Source organism: Mytilus californianus, unplaced genomic scaffold (genome assembly GCF_021869535.1).
Source record: "Mytilus californianus isolate M0D057914Y unplaced genomic scaffold, xbMytCali1.0.p SCAF_12, whole genome shotgun sequence".
NCBI classification, from domain to species: Eukaryota; Metazoa; Mollusca; class Bivalvia; order Mytilida; family Mytilidae; genus Mytilus; species Mytilus californianus.
This window is the reverse complement of record NW_026262604.1, coordinates 17803243-17825145: the sequence shown is the minus strand read 5'-3', so window position 1 is coordinate 17825145 and position 21903 is coordinate 17803243. Positions and strand designations below refer to the sequence as shown.

The following is a 21903-nucleotide window of genomic DNA, read 5'->3' as shown; positions in this document are numbered from 1 at the left end:
TATAACCAACAGTTGCAAATCTATAGGATAGTTACAGCTAATGAATACTAACCCACAGTGAAGTATATTTGTCTGCCTCTAGCAGTATAAAATACAAAACAAGATCGTATCTAAATTGATGAACTGACAATTGAAGAAAGTTATGTCATAACTGATGTCAGTATCGAAGCACTGACTACTAAATGGATGATACCCTCGGTTATAAAGTTGTTCAAACTTATTTATTGTTTCTTTTGCTTGTCATATTTCCAGTTGTGGTTGTGTAAGAGCATCGAAGTCACCAAGCATTTCAAGCCTAGGATCCATAGTACAAGAAGCCTATGGGTTACGGATGTGGTGTAAAATCTTGTTTTTCCTTGGAAAAAAGACAAATAACAATCTTCCAGTTATGCTCGAATGTGTAGACCTTCAAAGAGTGTCAGAAGTTTGCGAGGATCGTAAAAAGTATGGATATCATTTTGTCTCGGAGTGGATCAGCAAAGACTTTTTCCTTATTCCAGACAAGACTATTATTACAGTAGATGTAAAAGGGAAGTTTTGCATACCCAAAGAAAGTAATGTTAAACACCCGAAACTTTCATTTATTCCGGTAGCACGAGATAACTTTACACGTTTTCCAGTTGAACTTAACACAAGTGGATCAGTTAATGGGATATTATCAATACGTGACAGCAAAGGCGTTCTGGATGAAATTTTTTATGATCCTGCTAGTACTAGGAATCTTCCTCTTAATAGGAAAATAAGGGACGAGTTGCTTGGTAACAGGAATGACCAATTGGTAATTTCACGATCATCAACTGCAGGAAATCAAAAAAGAAAAGGCAGTGCAAAAATGTGTGCTAATGATCAGAAAGACGGTATCTGTTAATTTACATATACATTATAAAATTCTTAGTTCAAATTTCAAGTTTGACCTTGACTTAAACTATATGCACTGTTATATCTTCCATAAAAACGTTATTAGGCAATTTATAAGCAAGAGTAAAAACAAACAGTACAATTATAATCTTGATTAATAAATCAGAGACCACAGCCATTCAGGATGTGATAATCATTAGGGACCAAATATGTTGATCGATGAGGTAAACGTTAAATGACATATTTTTTGACACGTGAGGAAAAAAAGAGTGGTCACAACTCGTTTTCGATGTGGTAAACTCGTGGGTTGGCATACAAGACGCAAGCAACAAAAACAAAAAATGGGAAAAAAGTAGAAATTCAAAACAGACAGTGACTGGGTGCCCTACGGGAAAGATGCCTCTTGCAATCTCCTATCATGGAAGAACCACGACTCTGTCAAAATGTCACGATAGACGTGCCAAACAATTGTTATATGTCGCTTTTGTTTTCAATGACTATCTCCAACTATTCAGCGCCATCGTTACATTATTTACTGTGCAGTTTGTATTACTGAACTGTAAAAATTTAGCAAAAAACGTTAATCAATCTTTCGATATTTCATCACACGTAAACCATCGATTTAATGCCATACACCGCGCATTTTGTGCCGTATTTGGCATAATTGTCTTTTCTCAATCTGCGGGAAATGTTTTATGTGACAAATAAAAATTTTCAAATCAATGATTTATTATATAATGGTCACATTATTTTGAAAAACCCTTTCGCAAACGGTTCACAAACAAAACGTATTTCAGTTTCTCTTTAAAACTGCTAGTGAGCTAACTAAATATACACAAGTACAAACTATAAGACAATTAGTTCACAGTTTATTTTTCATTACAAAGGATACCTGTATTTAAAGACCAGTTTTACACACAATATTTAAATATGCATATCACTTTTTACAAGCACTTAAATTTATAAAAAATATTGACACATTTCTATATCGATACCTTTCTTGTATATATACTCGTCTATGTTTGTGGACTTTTCAAAGTCATTTACGCTTTTTATCAAACATTTTTTGCTAATTGATGTTAACTGTATAGTCAAGTAAAACATTTAAAAAACAACGCAAGTTAATTAAGAAAACATTCATTTCACCGAAAAAATAAACGCAAACTTCTTTCATTTTACTTCAGATCCATTGAAGATATCATATCACTCAGTAATATACATTTCAGTGAATGCTTGCAATTAATTCTTAACGAATTTAAGACAAGGGAAACTACATAAACTAGAAGGTCTTTTTTTCTTTAATACTGATAAATACATTCAAATCAAAATTTATAATTTTTGACAGATGATGATTTCAATCTTTTAGTCTCCAATTCAACTTCTCATTCCTCGGCGCTTCGGTGTCCAAGTGGTCTAAGTAGTAGCACGACTGTATCGTATCACTAGCCTGTCAACACTAGAGTTGTGAGTTAGAATCTGGCACGTGCCAGATGCACTCGACTCCAATCTTAATTGACTAGGATTGTTAGTTTTCCTACCGAAGATTAGTGGTTCTCTTGGGCACTCTAGCTTCCTCCACCAATACAAACTGACCGCGACGAAATAGAACATAATGTTGAAAATGGCGTTAAACTCCAATCAATAAATCAATCAATCCTATTTCTCAACACTAAGTTTTCATATTTCCCACCGGATTGTGTTTACATATCTTTTATGATTCGTTTCTTTCGTGTTCATATTAAACTGACTTTATCAACCATGTACTCCTGAAATACCATCTACTTCAATGGACCTCATGTGGAAATCAACACTACATAAGTATTACATTAACCATAGCCACTTTTGGTTAACCGAAACAATGTGTCTGTGTCATTAATAAATAGCAAAGATTGCTGCCTTTGATAATTTGAGACTTGTATTGTCATCTAACTGTAAGATAGTGTCCTATTCACTATTGTTTCAGTTCTATATATTCGCATGGTGTGTAACGCTGGCAAAGTAGGAGACGCTAACCCTATATACTCATTTACACTGGTTTTGAGTTATCCTTAATATGTATGCTCTTGGTAGATTTATGGAAGTTGAACACTGGTAAACTACTGTTGCCTCTAACTGATTCTTATTATTTTGATGCTGACCCAAGAAATTTTTTCATACAGGCATTTGGTTGTTTCTTAAAACGAAAATTGACAACCGTACGGAAATATAGGGGAGTACCAACTTTAACCTAATATTTTTAAATAACACAACATGATTTACATTCCAGAAGTCAACTGAAAAAAAAAGACAGGACACTCTGACTATATCCAGAAATACTGCTTAATTCTGATTGACTTCAAATATAATAGAAAAAAAGGTTGTGCAATTCAATTTAACAAATTTACATGGCAATTGTGATGCGTCCAAAACCATCTTTTCGGAGTGGATTTTTTTTTTCAAAAACGTTTAAACCCTAATATTTAGTCAAGAATGCATAAATACCTGATTTTGCGATGTTATTTAACCACATAATGCATGCAAAATAATAGCCAGGTTAAATTACTGTGATGTTTTTCCTCAGTGAGTTATAATATGCATTTCACACTACATTCTTAATTTTTAAACGGAGAAATAGGTAAACATATTTCATGATCTATTTCTGCACCGAAGCACTTCTAACTACTGACTTATTGTGTCAGATAATAATTGCCTTCAACTTAAGATGACTAAAAATGTTAAATATAGTTGACGAATAGCCGCTACTGATATTGGACCTTTTTGACGGTCATGATGGTTGTTTAACAAGTTTATATATTAAAAGGAACTTTTGTAATAATTTTTGTATAATTTTGATAATTTTAGAGGGATTAATTTCTAAAAATAAATTCTTTTTATTTTAGATTTCTTCACAGAAAAGGGTCTTTTGGCACTATCAAAAGCAATGAGTCCTGAAACAATGCTGGATGTCTGCATTAATATGGATATATCAACATCAACCTATGACACATTGCAGCAGAAGTATGGGTTTGGTACAACAAGAGGAAATATAGCATTATGGAAAACTGCACTTGAACAGCAGCCCCATAATAAGAAATTAGAAAATTTGATCAAAGCCTTAATTGCTTCTGGTCAAAAATCCCTTGCTGATAAGGTACAACAATTACATTCAAAAGGTAAAGATCTCCATACTATTTGAACCATCGAAAGTGTGACGAGAAGAGTACATTAGAGGAATATTGAGAAATAGAAAGATATTAAAAGTCACAATATTAATCAATATTGTTAACTATTTAGAATTGTATTTCCCGGTACTTATACTTTAGAATGATAATTTGAAATGTTTATTTTATTTTAAATTCAAGTCTCATATGCATTCACTTATAATAAGTAATTGCCTGTTTTAATCTATGTTTTATAACAGTAAACCTGTATCCGAATCGCATGAACTCAAAACATGTAATGCATCAGTAGCGTTGACAGAATAAGCTCTTGCTATTATGCGTTAACCCATCCCTCACTTCCCTACCTAATTCAACCCAACCCAACCCAACCTCATACATTGTCAAACGTAAAGCTTTCGAAGACATTTTTAAGTATTGAATTCCGACCTTTTCAAATTTTATTGGGTTGTAATGAATATTGTGGATATTCGAATATTACATTTTGAAAATAATTTAAAAATAAATAAAAGGGTAAGTAATACACCAATTTTTAGGATTAAATATTAAACAAACTTCCAGTACTTGCAAAATGGAATGTGTTCGTTTTGGCCGATGAAGCAGTCAACAATGTGGTGGTGGTATGACGTAATTACTACCCAGAAGTTCATAAGAATGGAATCATAAATTCTTCTAGATTTAAGTCCGTGCGCTCCACAGAGAGACATATAGTAGATGATATTGCAACATCTCGGTTTAATATCTCTCCTAAACACTTGAACTACTATGAATTAGTTACCTAAACTACACAAAAGTCCGTAAAAATATCATATCATCTGTACCTCTAGTAAGTGTTCTACAACTAATTTTTCAATGCTTTAAACTAGTTCTATAACTACTATCAAAGAAATTATCCTAAACTTTTGCAATAAAACATACGAAAATAGTGGAAATAACTATTTTTAAAGTGTACAAACATTCTTTGGATGTTATAGATAAATTACGTGCATTTGATGGTCCTTTTAATTTGGTTGATAGTTTTGACTCTTCAACTCTTTACACCACACTTCAACACAATCTTATAAAATAGACGTTGAGGTATTTAATTCAGTGGTGGCCGTTTCAAAAATCTGATTGCAATGTAATTTACTGCAGATCATATAAAGCCTTCTTTTCTTATGAGAAAGGTAAATATGATAGATATACTTGCTGGAGAGGTGATGAAATGATTGAAGCTGTTAATTTTCTCCTTTTCAACATTAATGTACGTTTCGACAATAACGTTTATCGACAGGTTGTAGGTATTCCAATAAAAGTCAGCCTTCAATGGAAGCTCAAGACCTCGACGTCTTTGATAGATGTTGATCACGCTATATTTTTGAATTGTCGTTGTATAGCGTATTATTTGTTCACGTTTATATATGATTCCTCTATGCAATGATAATAATAATTATAATTATAATAATAATAATAATAATTAAAAACCAATTGTTCAGAGAACAATTTAAGGTCTTTTCACATCAATTTTCTAAATAGTTAAAAGAAGCTACTTCCGGTTTACTCGAAGTTACTTTTGGCTTCCAATCATAGGTTTCTTCATAATGATTCAATGAATATATGGTTTCTATATACTTTTGCCTGAAATAAGGGAGATAATTGCCGATTTCTGGTTGAAATAATATCACTACCGGTCTCAAATGATAGCTGTATTTACAATGGTTCCACAAATATATGGTTTTATATACTTATGCCTCTAAAAAAGGAGATAATTGGCTACTTCCGGTTTAGAAAATCTGGTCTCAAATGATAGCTTTATTCACATTGATTCCAAAAATATATAGTTTGTATATACTTATGCCTGTAATAAGTAAATAATTTGCTACTTCCGGTTTTTAGGAATGTCATTTCCGGTCTGAAATGATAGGTGTATGTATGCCAATTTGAAAAAAATATGGTGTCTAGGTATTTTTCCATAAAATAAGTGCAAACATGAGTACTTCCGGTTCACTCAAGGTCATTTCCGATTGATATTTCTCAAGGTCACATGTCACTTAACATTTTGTAAAATGCTTTATTGCTTTATCATGTTCCAATCTGAAGTAATAATCAATTTACTTAAAATAAAACATTTTAGGGGCAATAACTCCTATAAGATGTCACTGGATTGTTTCAGACCAAATGTATCATATCTTCGTCACAATATAACAAACATTTTGCACTAGTTCTTGTATGTATAACGTTTAAAATATCAGAGAAAATACAAAAACAAGCAAAAGACAAAATTCAGAACACGACCTAGACCTTTGACCTTGACCTCATATTCTAAGATAGGACCCAAGGACCTCAAATAAAAAGACTATAGGTTTATACGGCTTACGGTTTATGAGTTACAAAAACATAACAAATTTATTTGATAAAGGTAGATAACTCATATAAAATTTTACCGGATCGCTTCGATCCAAATCAGCCAAAAATTCATGAGGTTGTAACGAACAAATATGAAAAAGAATTTTGTCGTTATGTTTTTTTGGTTACGGAGGAGATGCACTCACATGAAAAGCAGTGTTTGGGGAGATAATTCTTACAATAAAAAAGTCTTCGACTTAACAAGATGGGTTTTTAAAGCGCAATAACTGTTCCATATAATATCAAATATATCTAAGCGACATCTTGCGAAACAACTTAAAACCGCAAGAAAAAGGTTTGGCGGGAGAAGAAAAAAAAATAATAATAATTAAAAACCATTTGTTCAGAGGACATTTAAAGGTCTTTCGACATCATTTTTTTAAAGTTATTGATAAGAAGCTACTTCCGGTTAACTCAAAGTTACTTTTGGCGTCCAATCATATAATTAAGCTGTATCTAAACTGATTCCAAAAATATATGGTTTTTATATACTTTTGCCTGTGAAAAGGGAGAATATTGGCTACTTCCGGTTTAGAAATGTAACTTCCGGTCTCAAATGATAGCTTTATTCACATTGATCCCAAAAACATATAGTTTGTATATACATATGCCTGTCATAAAGAAATGATTTGCTACTTCCGGTTTATAGAATGCCATTTCCGGTCTCAAATGATTGAATTATGTATGCTCATCTAAAAAAATATATGGTTTTTAGGTACTTTTCCTTACAATAAGTGCAAAAAATGCTACTTCCGGTTCACAGAAGGTCACTTCCGGTTGACATTATTCAAGATCATATCTCACCCAACATTTTACAAAAAACCTTATGGCTTTATTATGTACCAATCTGAAGTAATAATCAATTTAACTTTAAATAAAGCATTTCAGGGGCAATAACTCCTATAAGATGCCATTGGATTGTTTCAGACCAAAAGTATCATATCTTCATCACAATAAAGCAACATTTTGCACTTGTTCTTTTATATATAAATTTAAAGGCATCAGAGAATATGCAAAAAACAAGCAAAAGACAAAACTCGGAACATGACCTTGACCTTTGACTTTGACCTCATTTTCTAAGTTAGAACCAAAGGACCTCAATTTAAAAGACTAGGTTTATACGGCTTACGGTTTATGAGTTACAAAAACATAACGCGGGCACGTTAAGGCAGTTTTTCGATTTTTTTCCCGGAGTTTTTACCAAGCGCAGATAACTCTATTTTCCTTATTATTATTCATGACGTCATCAGATAAATCTCGGCGTCACAAGGCTACATTTGTTAGTAGCACTTATTTAGATGCCCAATTGTTAATAAAACTTTTGAAATAAGATGCATTTATATCATAGTGACTGATATTTAACCTCATATTCAAAGATTTACGTAAAGTTTATTAATTTTTATCGCGGATTAGGCCCCGCCTACTTTTATTAAACGACCAATCAAAATGTTGTCGGGGTCGTACAGATGCTTGCAGTATGAATGAGTCGAGCACCTGTCTGAGTTTTCAACAGAAAGGAATTTTCATGTCTAAACGTGAAATTTGCTGCAGTTTTGTAGTTTATTTGGCAGACAAGTCAGTGTGGAAAGCAAGAATGATCATTTTCAATAGGTAAGTTGTAATTCAAGCCATAAATACTCGTATTTACAGAGAATTTGTCGCAGAATGTCAATTTTAACGGGTAACCACGTGTGAATTACCATGCTGTCGTCAGATTAATCATCCGGCGACAAACTGTCCCTTAGATATGATTGATTCTAATGAATAAGTAGCATTATTGAGCGTGAAGTATTTGAGAGACCCCTTCTTGTGGCATTAGTCCCGGACTTCGATTGCGATGGCGATAACATGTTATGTGATGTTTTGAAAACATGCACTTGTTTCTGTCAATGGGGGGTTTAACTATCCACACTCGTACGAAAAATCACTAAATCTCGTACGAGTGTGGATAGAAACCCCTCCCCATTGACAGAAAACAAGTGCCTGTGACAGAAAACGATATGTGATATGTCCATATGACTTGAACATGTATATTGTTGAATGAAAATCAATGCATACTTCTCAGTTTTCTAACCAGTAAATAACTACCATTACCATATAGTCTGCTATGTACACGCTGGAATAGGCAGTCTGCACTAAAAACTTTTCCGACTAGTAAGGAGTAAGAAGACCAGTATTGCCACATTTTTGTTATGTGTCTAAGTAGTCCAGATAATCATGCCGTCTGCTGTGGGTATTTTTCGATTTTGACTTTTTTGATCCCACATTGACGCAGGAAGGCGTCAAAGCAAAAATTTAAAATAGCCTTCCTAGACGTCATAATTATTTGGACTAGTGTCTAAGCAAAGGTTTTCAAAAATTTACTAGTCCGAATGAAATTTTACTATAGTCTAGGGCATTGGACTAGTGGCTAATGGTCCAGACTAAATAGGTGTGAAAACTATCAGAAATATATAAGCATTAAGGTCATTATAGTTCCAATTACGTGTACATGTATATATATGAAAAGCCCTGTCATTTTTCTCAGCCAAAAGTCTCGCTGTAAGTAATCATTACTGCAGAATCTTAGCCCTAAATATTCCACTCGAAGGGTGGTGCAACAGAATCTCAGCGGCACCCCTCATCAATTAAATATTGTAGTGGACGCCTCAAGGGAAATGATGGGTTTTCTTATTATTGACTTATGAAGGCCATGCGGTGACAGATATTTGCCTCATTGGCGGTCATACACCATCTCCTTACTTTTCCATATAGTCTAATTGCTACCTTTTTTTCTATGATATAATATATTATCTGTTCTGTAAATAAGGAAGGGTGCCTACCACTACAATCCATCAAAGTACATGTAGCTTAAGACATGTAAGATAGGAAATTATTGCAAATGCTGATAAAATACAGAGAATCGCAAGTAATAATCTTTGAATTTTTACTAAAATTAACTAACAAGTAGGACATATTTGATATAGACATGGTAGATATAAATGATTTTTTTTTATAAATTGATTATTTGAAAAAGTGTTTGAACTAGTCTAATATATAGTTGTAATAAAGTTCCGAGATTGTCTGTTTTTCCGGGTTAGATTTCATTATTACACGCACCATGTACTGTCACATGATAACATCAGAATTCCATGCAGTACAAAATTTGTCAATTTATATGTAATGGATCATTACCTTATAACAGCATCAGGGGTACCAAACTAACTTGGTTGAATATTGTAAGTGGAAGTATATGAAAATAGATCTCTATGCTCAACTTGCCTGTGTTAAAAAAAACCTCATGTACATCTGATAAGTGTCTTTTGTATGTAAATAAGCATTGAAATAGACTATTCAAAATATTACTTAATTTTCGATTGACACAAAAACAATTAAATCAAATCTACATTGTACTAGAAATGCAGAACATTAATATCGTCACAAACATCAGATCCTTATTAAGGCAGTCATATTTTGACCAAATTATGTCTTGTTTACTTTTCCTTATTTGATACATACAAAATTTTGCATCCTTAGTAGCATATGTTCTGAAAAGGCAAATCAAGGGGAGGGTTGTGTGCATGTTAAACTTGTTTAACCTCTAAACATAGTGTTTCTGTACCAAGTCTTACCAGCTTTAAGTTATCATGAGATACTGTATGAGGTAACATCATCAATGGTCAACATGGTCAAGACAAAACTTTAAATGAATCGATAACGATTATAAGTTAACATCAATAATAATGAATATGGGCCCCTGTTTCATTAAAATTAAGAAAAGTTATCAATTGTTCATTGAAATGTTTTAATTTGGTTCACCAATGAAATCTTCCAAAATTGATATCCCACAAATATTAACCTGAATCTGTAGTGAATCTCTATTGATCGTTCTCGTTGCAACATTTTCAAAGTGCCTTTTGTTAATTTGTACAAATTTATTTTCTGAAAAATCACACTATTCTAGTTTATTCCTTCTTATGGTGGTTCACTCTGCATTCAGAAGGTCACTTCCATATTGATTGAAGTTACCTTCCTTCCAGGCTTATGACTGGCAAGATTTTACATATCTTGGCTGCATTCCCCACCCACCACCACATTGCAAATTTCAGTCCAAGGGGAACCTTTTTTTATACTGTTCACTTTAACAAAATTGCTGTGTAAAAATTAGTTGAATTTCTATTTATGTATTAATTGTAATTTATATAACAAAATGATTACAAAACTTTCCCAAGTTTGCTGCCCACCTTTATATTTTAGTCTTAAGAAACTAGAGATTTCAATTACTTGTTATTTTTACGGTTTTAACAAATTAAATGCTTGCCATTATTTGAAGAAATATTGTTAAATGCAGACATAATTGATATTTTTTAAACATTGACCTGTTTACCGGTAAACTAAAAAAGAATATGACTTATTCGCATATTTATCATTTACTCTATTTATAAATAACATTTGTCCGACATTGTCCAAGAAAGAAAAACATCAATTTCATTGAATATCAGAATTTCCTGAAGGTGCTTGACTTGGACTGATGAAATAATACAATACAAAATATGGCATGAAATGAAGCATGGAGAATTTTACACAGCAAGAAAACTCTTAAATGCCATTTACATCTTTTCTGAAACCACTTTGTTTATTACTTCTTCTTTGAAACCACTTTTTATTACACCTTCTTTGAAACAAAACAAATTTAAATTCAAATTCCAATAAAAAATCGGGATAATTTTGTTATAATGCCAGTCATTAGGATTTTATTGTTGGCCCTTTTTAATTAGATTATTTTTTAAACTTTACTCTTTGAAAGAAGAAATCTTTAATGCACACAAAATCTGTGTACAAAAATTAAACATGTTTCAACTTTATCAATGATTATAAACATCAAAATTAGTTATAAAAAAGCTAGAAATTTAGCAGAATATTTATGAAATCCTAGATGAGAAGCTAAAACACTTGTCATAATTTAGTTCAAAATAGTACAGATCATAATAAATCAAATGACCAACCCTATGGCCAACCTACCATGATACTGTTTCCTATACACATTTTAGATGACCAGATATTTTAACCATCACCTGGATACCTAATAAAATTGCAAAGATTAACATTACCTTTTTTTAGAAAGGAAAATAATAATAGTTACAGTGCATGTCAGTGTGACATTATTGAGTCAAGTCATATCCATTAATTGTTGTAAAATCCAGTGAATTGTTATGCCATATCCGGTAAATTGTGTTGTCATATCCCAGGGGTGTCTGGTACTGAAAGGCCAATGCAGCATCCAGCCTGCCTATGAAGTCTGTATAAACGTCTACTTCTAAATTCTAGATACATGGTAGACTTGGTATTTCATGATTTGTGTGTCTCTTCCAACATTTCCTTCTGAGCAAAGAATTGGAATATGGGTTTACCGTAGAAAAACCCACACTGACCCTAAATTCTTTCAGAACCCTATCAATGACCTTTTCCTATTATTTTAAGAATGAAAGGTATAGCGCGGAAAAACCACACTGACCCATGGTATACTAGTCATATCAGATACATGTAGTTGAAGGAAGGACTCTTAAATTCAGATGTTGTCTTTATAACTTGTTTAAAAGTACTTGTCCCGTTGCATGGATGTACTTGTCCTATGGGTTGAACTTCAAATTTCCACACCCCTGGGATTATCGAGTAAATCATTGTCAAATCCAGTATATTTTTCAGTCATAATAGGTAATTTTCTGTCATATCCTGACAGTGGTATCATCCTGATGTTATTGAAAACTTGGTATAAATCTCTGGTTGTACTCATGGCGGTAACTTAAGTACAGGTAATGAGGCTGATCCTGTATTCACTGTTTCGAAAAAAAAGAATTCAGGACAAAGCTTCTAATCATGCTTATTATTGAACAAAACTGGAATTCACTGGTACCATTGTCATAATATATTTGAAAATTGTATATGAATGAAACTTGCAATTATATGAAACTATTTTAAAATCTGACATTTATGAGACTTAAGTTCCCATTTTTTTTGATGAGTCTCAATATGACATTCTAGATAAGGTTTTTCTGAAGATTTACAGATATGGACTTAATTACAAAATGTATTTGTGGCCTTCGGTTGTTGTCTGCTCTATGGTCGGGTTGTTGTCTCTTTGACATATTCCCCATTTCCATTCTCAATTTTATTTAAATTTCAAACAGTTTATACTGAAGATGAATACAGCATCAGCCATGTCTCTGTCTATTGAAGAGGTCCCCTTCATAAATCCTTTCATATTAACCACAAGATCTATTTAAAAAAACAGGGGCAGGCTTTGAAAATGAATGTAGTATAAACAAGGTTATAGTAAAGGCTCCTGTTGAAGGTCAAATTGTGATTTTAATGTTCACATGGAAAAGCGGCAATTAAAACGTTCTGATCTGCCATTTGTTTTGTCATTTTGTAATTGCCTGTTGTTTACATGGGTTGCTGTCTGTCATATTTTTGATATTTTGCTTTGCTTAAACAGGCTGTAGGTTTACTTGTTTTGAATCATTTCTCAATTTTTTCATGCCAGGTTCAATTGTATCTTGCTTCATGGTATTGGTTTTGCTCATTGTTGAAGCCCTCCCCCCCCCCCCCCCTTTTAAACAATGATCTAAAATTGTGTCATTTGCAATCATATCACATTTCCTTATTCTTATCATGATTATATTAATGGAATATTACATACTAGTCTGTTTGTCTATGAAGAATAATTGTGTCATTTGCAATTATATCACATTTCCTTAATTTTTGTCTCCTATTACATACTGTTTAAATGTTCAGAAAGTCAAATATTCCAGCCCTTATACATCAGGAATTTTTCTGAGGATTCAACACACATATTCAGTCATGGTAGTTTGTAATTATCCCTTGTTTACAAGTGTTACCAGGGTACCCTCTTAACAACCTGCCCCCTTCCCCCTTTTATGAATTTTGTCTTTATGAAAATAGCCTTGTGATCCAAGCCACTAAGGGTGCACACTTATATAAAAATGTCCAGTGCACCATTTAACATATTAAAGTGCTCATTATACAATTGTATAATAATCTTTTCACTATTAAATGTACATTAATGTAACGGTTGTTGATAATAATACAAAGCAGGGTTCATATTCATATATCATTAACATGATTAACATGTTCTAGTCCTAATATGCATGTAATATTTGCCACTTGATTTTAAACACCTGCCATGAGGCTAAAAAAAATAACTAAAGTTGTCGTTTGTTGATGTGGTTAATTTTCTCGTTGTTTATATAAATTAGACCATTGGTTTTCCCGTTTGAATGGTTTTACACTAGTAATTTTTGGAGCCCTTTAATGCTTTGTAGCATGCTGTTCGTTGTGAGCCGAGGCTCCTTGTTGAAGACCGTAATTTGACCTATAATGGTTAACTTTTATAAATTTTGACTTTGATGGAGAATTGTCTCATTTCCACTCATACCACATTTTCGTATATCTATAAAGTATATGATACATAACTTAACTTACTAAATATGCATATTCATAGGATGATTTAAGAAATAACTAGTGAAAAGGTGTATTATGCGTAAAATTTAGAACATTGTTTTTTCTCAAATTTCTTCTGCTCTACACTGACCAATAGCTGCTTACAATCTTTTTGGGTCAATTAAAAATAAATGTATAATTGACAATCATTCCACATCTCCTTACTTTATAACTTTAGTGGGTATGAAATTTGATAAAATTATTTTATGTGTAACATTTAGATTTAAGAATCATTATTTAGTGCACTGGACATTAAAAGTAGTACATTCCCCAGTGATCAAGCAGCTTTTGAGCAATCTCTTTGTCCGCTAACAGATTCTCCCTGTTCTCCTTTCCATCATCTTTTGTAGTCTCTTCTTTCAGGGCAAAATATCTCTTGCTGACCTCAATCTGTAGCTTAGAGAAAGATTGATCAAAAGCCGATATAAAGGACTTATGACCAGGGTGTTTTAGCTTCAATTCCCTGTACTTAAGACAGTCATCCACATCTGATGATGGGCCAAGTAGTTGGACAACCATGTCTAGTGTTGTTTTCTTTCTACATGATGCTGAAGCATAAAACTAGTATGTATTTAGCATATTATAAAGAGTTTTCCCCATCATTTGTTTGGTCTCGCTGGCAGTTATAGATTATTTTTTTCTTCAATTCCTTCAAATATTTTTTTCTTCAATTCCTTCAAACTTAAAAAAAATAGCTACATTGAAAACTATGTTTTGTTCCAAAAATATCTGATGCTGCATACAGTCATGACTGATTAATTTAAAACTATAATAAAAATAATCTTTGAAAATTTCATATAAACATTTGATTTATGACACTTCTGAAATTTCATTTCACATCTTTATATGTTCTATTAAACTTGTAATAATATATACTTATCATTCTAATACTCACCAATTTCTTGTTTGGAAACTTCAGACGCGAATAGTTTCCTCTTGCATGAAAGTGGTTTCTTTGCCCTGTTAGCATGGTTAGCTGAAATTGAAAGTTTTGTTTTGAAAAAGGAGTTGTGAACAGCAAAATAACAACAAAAAGTAGAAAAAAATTGGCCTCTTTAAATTCCTCCAATATTAAGAATGAGAATCTGAAGATTGTGTAAATACCTGGTAATTTGTTTGGTTTGTTGAACAGACTCTCATGGACATGAATTTTGCTACATGTGGGTTGTACAGTCCATCTTGAAACTGAAAAAAAACATATGATCATCTGAATAATGTCAGTTAATTTCTTTTTTACTCCCTGCTAAAACATTTTAATAAATCTGTAGCTTGCATGAATCATTTCGTAAATAGCCGCTAGAAAAAATGTGATTAATTCTTTTTATTCTCAAACCCAACATTTCCCATTTCTAATTTACATGTTTTTCTCGTAAGCTACCGTCAAATCCAAGGTTGACATTTCGGAACTAAAGAGCCGCCATGTTGACTCGCTGAAATGAGTAAATATGCGAATAATGCAACCGAATAGAAAATAAAAACAACCCCTAATTAAAAATTCATCTTAATATAATATTATACGAATTTCGATGGTTCGCGTAACTGAAAAACCTTCAGCTTGAACGTTTTCATTGGTATGACGTCATGTTTTGAAATGACTTAAACGCGTCAAAATCATTAATGGACTTTTCGAGGAATTTTAAATATTCTGATTTTGTAGATTTCTCCGAGCTCTTGCGCATAAATTCTTTTTGTTATGCATCCGAATAAGAATAAAAGTTCAGTTCTTTGTTTTCAATTGCAACTTTAAAAACACTCAAATCGGCACATCGTTTGCAAATAGGTTCCGATACATGTGGATTTACGTGGGAGGTATATTGTAACATCCATTATTATGTATATCTCTGAGTCTGCGCTAAGTATAGATATATCCAGAATTTTATCACGGTGTTGTTTACAAAGCAAAAGAAGCACGTCATATTAGAATTACCTTTAATGTACGATTTGTACTTTTCCTTGTTTTCCTTGTCTTCCAGGTGTTTTCTCTCTTGGTCTATTGCTGGTACTTCTGGTGGTTCTGTGACAAGAAAATGAGATGTTCATTTATTTATGTATTTACACATACACTTGCCATGAGATATATTCTTAACAGACATGTAAGATGTACAGATTTCTCGCAAAAACTATTCACTAGTTAACCAATAATTGAAAAGTGAATAAGAAATTGAAGGTTTGTGAAAAAGTACTAAGATACTTTTTATACCTGAATTTGTTATCTATTAAGGTTAAAAACTTATATCACATTTATGTGGTTAGAGATACCAATAAAGACTTTATGGACAGAAATTAACCTGTAAATTTGGCAAATATATAATCATGATAATAAAAATAAAATTGAAATACAACAAAATGAAATTTCACATTTTTTCACAAATATTTTGAACTGTATTTGCCATACAATTTACATTACCTTGCACAATGGGAATGTTCGGGATGTAATCTTTTGTGGACTCAGAGTTGTTATCTGGTATAAAGTTAATGAGATTTAATAATGCAAGTTCACTTGAAACTATGGTAGAGTGAAAAAAAAATCTATTATTTTAAAATTATATAATTTCAGAACATTCTGGTGGCTTTACAAAGTGATTCGGATGCATGTCAAACACATGTAATAATTAATGTATTATGGTGTGTATAACTATAAAATAGTATTAATTATTTACAATTCTTGTCTTTTCAACTTACCTAAAATTTTCATTTAAAAATCAATGTACATTTATATAATTAATAGTAAGGAAATGCATCTTTACCGAATAGTCGTAAAAAAACAGGCCCCTTATTTTGTTACATAATTTTTTTTCGTTAGAAGTTCCTTAATTATATACCAACGCTCAATATGAGTTTACCTTGATTTGTCTCTTTCTGTGCTGTTTCCTCAAGTTTATCATTTTTTTCATCCTCACTGATGGTATTTGTAGGACTGGACACATGTTTCATGACTGTAAAAAACATGAATTCAAATAGATTTCCATAAAAGAAAAAATCAATAAACATTTAAAAACACAAGCATGTATTAAATGAATGTTTTATATATTGGTTTCATTTTCTTGATCTATTGTATTCTAAGAAATCTATTTGCCTCCATTTTCAAAATGTTGTGTTTATGTGTCTTACACCGAAATCTATAGGGGTTTTAACTTCTTGTATGGCAGTTTGTATAATAAATTTCGGGATCCTCTGGTTTTGTCAAAATTAAATACAACTGAAAAGGTTGATTTGTCATTGACATTGGCTGATGATGTAGTAATAATTATAAACAGAACAGAAAGTGGAACTTTTTCACATCTTTGTAACCAATGTGTTCAATCAGGATCTGTATTTAAGTCAGATTGACATGTATCATTCATTTCATTCAAATTGCAGCATATATATATATATAGTATAACGTAGCTGACTTGAGATTTGTTCTTTTGTAGATCAATTTTCCATCTTCCTTTGTTTTGACATGCAATAATGGAAGGACAAGTTCAGATGATGCAGCCTTGTCCAAACTGGTTTGCCAAATGTCGTCAATGATAGCTCGTTCTTTTTTCAAAGATGTTGATCTGAAGTTTGCAGTATCAGGACTTTGCATGCGGAATTCAGGCTCATCCACAGAGTCGTGAAAAACTATTTCAGTGCCATTGTAGTGCCACTATATATTATATCCTGGAAGCAAAAAGTCAGCAATGCGCTCAAGGTGTGACTGGAAAAGTGATGACTTGATTCCAAAAATCGTTTTAGGAAAGATGGTGTTTTCCCGCTTAGAAAGTAATTTTGATTGTTGACTTATAACCGAGTTCTGTTTTGAGAAGGAGCATATGCGGTTTTCAATTTGCTGGCAGTTAAATCTTAAAATGGTGTTGTCTACGATCCAACCAGGTTTTCGGTTTGTTGTACCCTCCGCGAGACGTCTTAGTGATCCAAAAGTTCGTTCTTCCTGCTCTGCAAGGATAGATTTTGTATTTATAATCCTATAAATCTCAGGCAGATGCACAACCAAGCTATGGAAATGACTGCCGTAAAATTTTCTTGGTGTCATCTTGACTGAAATTCCTATGATTGATTTAGACAAAACAGCGAAAAGGAAAGTTTGATTATACAACCTTAAAATTTGTCTGGGAGTTCTTCTTTCAACAGAGCTGTAAGCTATATTAATAAGTTCTACTAGAGAATTAATGAGTTGTGAAATATCTGACGAAATTTTTCCATCCAATTGTAAATTTTCGATGAACTTTGAAAGTTTTATGGCATAAAGTCGCGCGTCAGATCCTTTAATTTGATTTTTGTCTCCGATGGTGTTGTTACAAAATTTGTCCAACTCCAATTTTGTAGACTTTTGTTTAACATGATGTGGCAATTCTTGTATTATGTTTTGGACTACATTTGAAATGTCGTGTAGTGGCTCACACGGGAGTACCTCATAACAGCTGATGTGAGACTCTGTCAAAGATTTTTCCGGATAATGTAGGAGAAGGGCAGGTGGGCGAGATATTCCATGCAGCAGATCTGACATTTCTTCCTGAAGTCTTGCTTTTGTGTTAAGCCTAAAAGTATCAAAACCTCTACATTCAAGTTCTTCAATTAATTCCTCTTTAGTTAGATTTTGGAATGGGTTGATGTTTCCCTGCTTTATTTTTACCAGACTTTCTCCTTTCAAAAATACTGCACTGCGGTCTTCCAAATCAGAGGGTGTTCGCTTAAAACAGCATTCCTAATTCATGTGATCTTTACTGTGAACACCGCATAAGCAAGAAAAATTTCCCCTTCTCTGCTGACCAGCCTCAAACTGTCGGGCTGGTCCATCTCCGCTGAAAAATCTCAGTTGAAAAGTATACGGTATTCCATCAAAAATTATTCCTTTCCTCAGTTCCTCTAGATCTTCAGTTCTGGCAGGTGTGTACGATACTTGTTCTGTGTCCTTTGAGCCTGCAAAAAAAATGAAAAACATTCGCTAGTCGCAAGTTATAAAGAAAATTCTAGAATTACAATTTTCAAAATTACTAAGTTTACATAAAACTTGAACATGTCTAACCAAAATTGTATAGACTTTTACAGTGCTTGTTCAAAATATTTATGATATAGTTGGAGTAGGTACAAATACATATATACATGATGTAGGGAAACTGGAAATTAAACTTTATTTTGTAGGCCTTAATATTTTATTTTTATGAAAACACTAAGTCACTTCACCAAGGATTTTGAGTATGTGCGAAAAATTGTCCAAAAAAAATCATAGTTATTCATGTTATTGCCAGCACATCAATTTGAGTCTGGTCAGCAAATTGGGGGATATTTATGGTTGTGTAGGATATTTAGAAGTCCTTGGTTGTTATAAGTAATTGTTTAAATTTAATAATATGGTTGAGTCCTCTTGACCTCATTTCCATGCTTCACTGGTTATGTTGATTTATTGTGATTGTTTAAATCTTTAATGCCGTAAGCAAAAAGTCTAATTTATTTGGTATAAGGAATGATTTAAAGATGTACATGTATATCAGATTGGGTTCATTGATTTGACCTCGACATCCTTTATAGTTCATCTGGCCGAAAGGGTTAATTTTTACAAACAAAAAAATAAACCCTTCATTTATTTCTGCTTTTTTATATCATTAATTATATATACCAAAAGTTTACAACACTTTTTGAAAGCTTGGTTATTTTGAAACAGTAACGAAAATCAAAAATATCAGAATGTTTACTTTCTCTGTTTCAGAAATCGTTGTTCATATTACTAAATTTTATGTGATACATGTACCTGTAGTAGAAGCTTTAAAACATCGTCAGATATTTCAGTGTGTGAACATTTGTTATAATGTTGCATAGAGCTTTTATTATAATTATTGTTAATATCTTCATACATGTGCAATAACCACTTTTAAAAGAAAATGAAAAGTTTTAGTGAGTATGTGCTTATCCTAGGTACTACATGCAGGTATATAAATAAAATCACATCAAATTATATTGTGTGTATAATTTACAGGTGAACTTTTGTACAATATTTTATTCATACATTTAATTTTTAATCATGTTGATGTACATGTATATATGATATAGTTTTGTCCAGCCTGCAACATTTATGTTGCGAAAATGAGACAAAACAATTCTATATTCAAGAGGCGGATTTTTTTTTTTTGAAATGTTTATATCAAGTGACGAAAGCTCCCTGTAATGTTTATTTCTTTCTTATTATGAGTAATAGGATAACTATATTTAGTATGTGTGTACCTTGCAAGGTCCTTGACCTTATGCCCACAAGACAGTTACGTATTATGGTTTATATTTGACCTCGACCTCATTTCATGGATCAGTGAACAAGGTTCAGTTTTGGTGGTCAAGATACTATAAGCAATAGGCCTTCTATATTTGGTGTATGGAATGATTGTAAGGTGTACATGTCCAACTGGCAATTGTCATCTGACCTTGACCTCATTTTCATGGTTCAGTGGTCAAATTTAAGTTTTTGAGTTATGGTCTTTTTTCTAAAACTATATACAATAGGTCAACTATTTTTGGTGTATGGAAATATTTTATGATGTATATGTCAAACTTGCAGGTTTTATTTGACCTTGACCTCATTTTCATGGTTCAATGCTCAGTGTGAAAATGTTGTGATTTGATCTGTTGTTCTTAAACTATAAGCAATAGGTCAACTATATTTGGTGTATGAAATGATTGTAAGGTGTATATGTCTGTCTGGCAGGTATCATCTGACCTTCTCCTAGTTTTAATGGTTCATTGGTCAATGTTAAGTTTTCATGGTTAAGTTTGTTTCTTAGATACTATAGGAAATAGGTCAACTATATTTAATGTATAGACTGATTATAAGGTAAACATGTCTGTCTGGCATGGTTCTGACCTTGACCTCATTTTCATGGTTCATTGGTCAATGTTTAGTTTTCTTGGTTAAGTCTATTTCATAGAAACTATAGGCAATAATCACAATAGGTCAACTATATTTGGTGTATTGAATGATTGTAAGGTGCAAATGTATTTCTTGTTTGGTTTATCTGACCTTGACCTCATTTTCTAGGATCATGTTAAGTTTATGTGATACTTGTAGTAAAGCTTTTAAATTTATATTAAGGACTATCAACAGAAATCAATGGTTAATAAAGTAGGCGAGACATTTCAGCGAGTGCACTCTTATTTAAGGATAAAGAGATTATGTCGGAAGCAAACTTGATTTTTTTAAACCAAATTTTCAGTATTTTACTGATAGGTTGATTATTTACAGTTGATATTTACAGACTGTCTGGAATTTAACTTTTTTGACATTATAGATTTTTAAACCTTCATAGATTGTTATGAAACTTAGACAGTATTATTTATCTTCAAGATCATGAAATATCATCTGAAAAAGGGTTTAGTTTTTGTATTTTACTGAAAAATGAAACTTTTTTTGTTAACATGTGCATTAGTAACCATTACCTGATTGTCCAAAAATGTACAGGTTTGGTCTCTCTACTACACTTTGAACATCTACAGGCTTCTTCTTCGGATAGGTTTCCCTAAATTCGTCATTGGTCAGGAAGTTTGCATGGTCATAGATGAAGCTGCCCATAAAGCTTATATATGTATGGTTAAGGATATCTGAATGGTCATGCCAGATTTTAAGGTTAATTTGTCTCTCCATGGTCATTAATCGGTTAATTTCTGATGCTAAAGTGCTGTCTGTTTCAGTGGACTTGGTTGAAGATGAAATTTGTTTTAACCTATTATAGACAGCCTCCTTTGATAGTGATTGGTAGTGCTCGTCACTCCTAGATATTAAGATGCCAGATTTTGTAAGCCTTTGAATTTCTTTCGGCATTATATCTTTAAGGGGAATTTTCCGGCCATATACTTGAATTGATGTTTCTTGAATATTACCTGAAGAATCAATGGTGTTCTTTCGGATTTCCTTTAGGGCAATTTTTAGGCCAATGTCGTAAATTTTTTATTCCAATTTGTGCTGAATGATCGATTTGAGTTTTTTAGCTGTTCTTTTATTTGGAATAGCAAGTTTTCCCCTGAAGACTCGCTT

The 21903-nt window shown here is 32.4% G+C and overlaps 1 long non-coding RNA gene across 1 annotated transcript; it reads right to left on the bottom strand.

Moving 5' to 3' along the window:
• Positions 1-14799: 14799 nt before the first annotated feature.
• Positions 14800-16062, bottom strand: LOC127721475 (uncharacterized). The gene is made up of 3 exons (XR_007991265.1): positions 15829-16062; positions 15006-15086; positions 14800-14877 (listed from the first exon to the last, which is right to left on the bottom strand). It is a non-coding gene; the product is annotated as an uncharacterized LOC127721475 (long non-coding RNA).
• Between the last annotated feature and the right edge of the window lie 5841 nt (positions 16063-21903).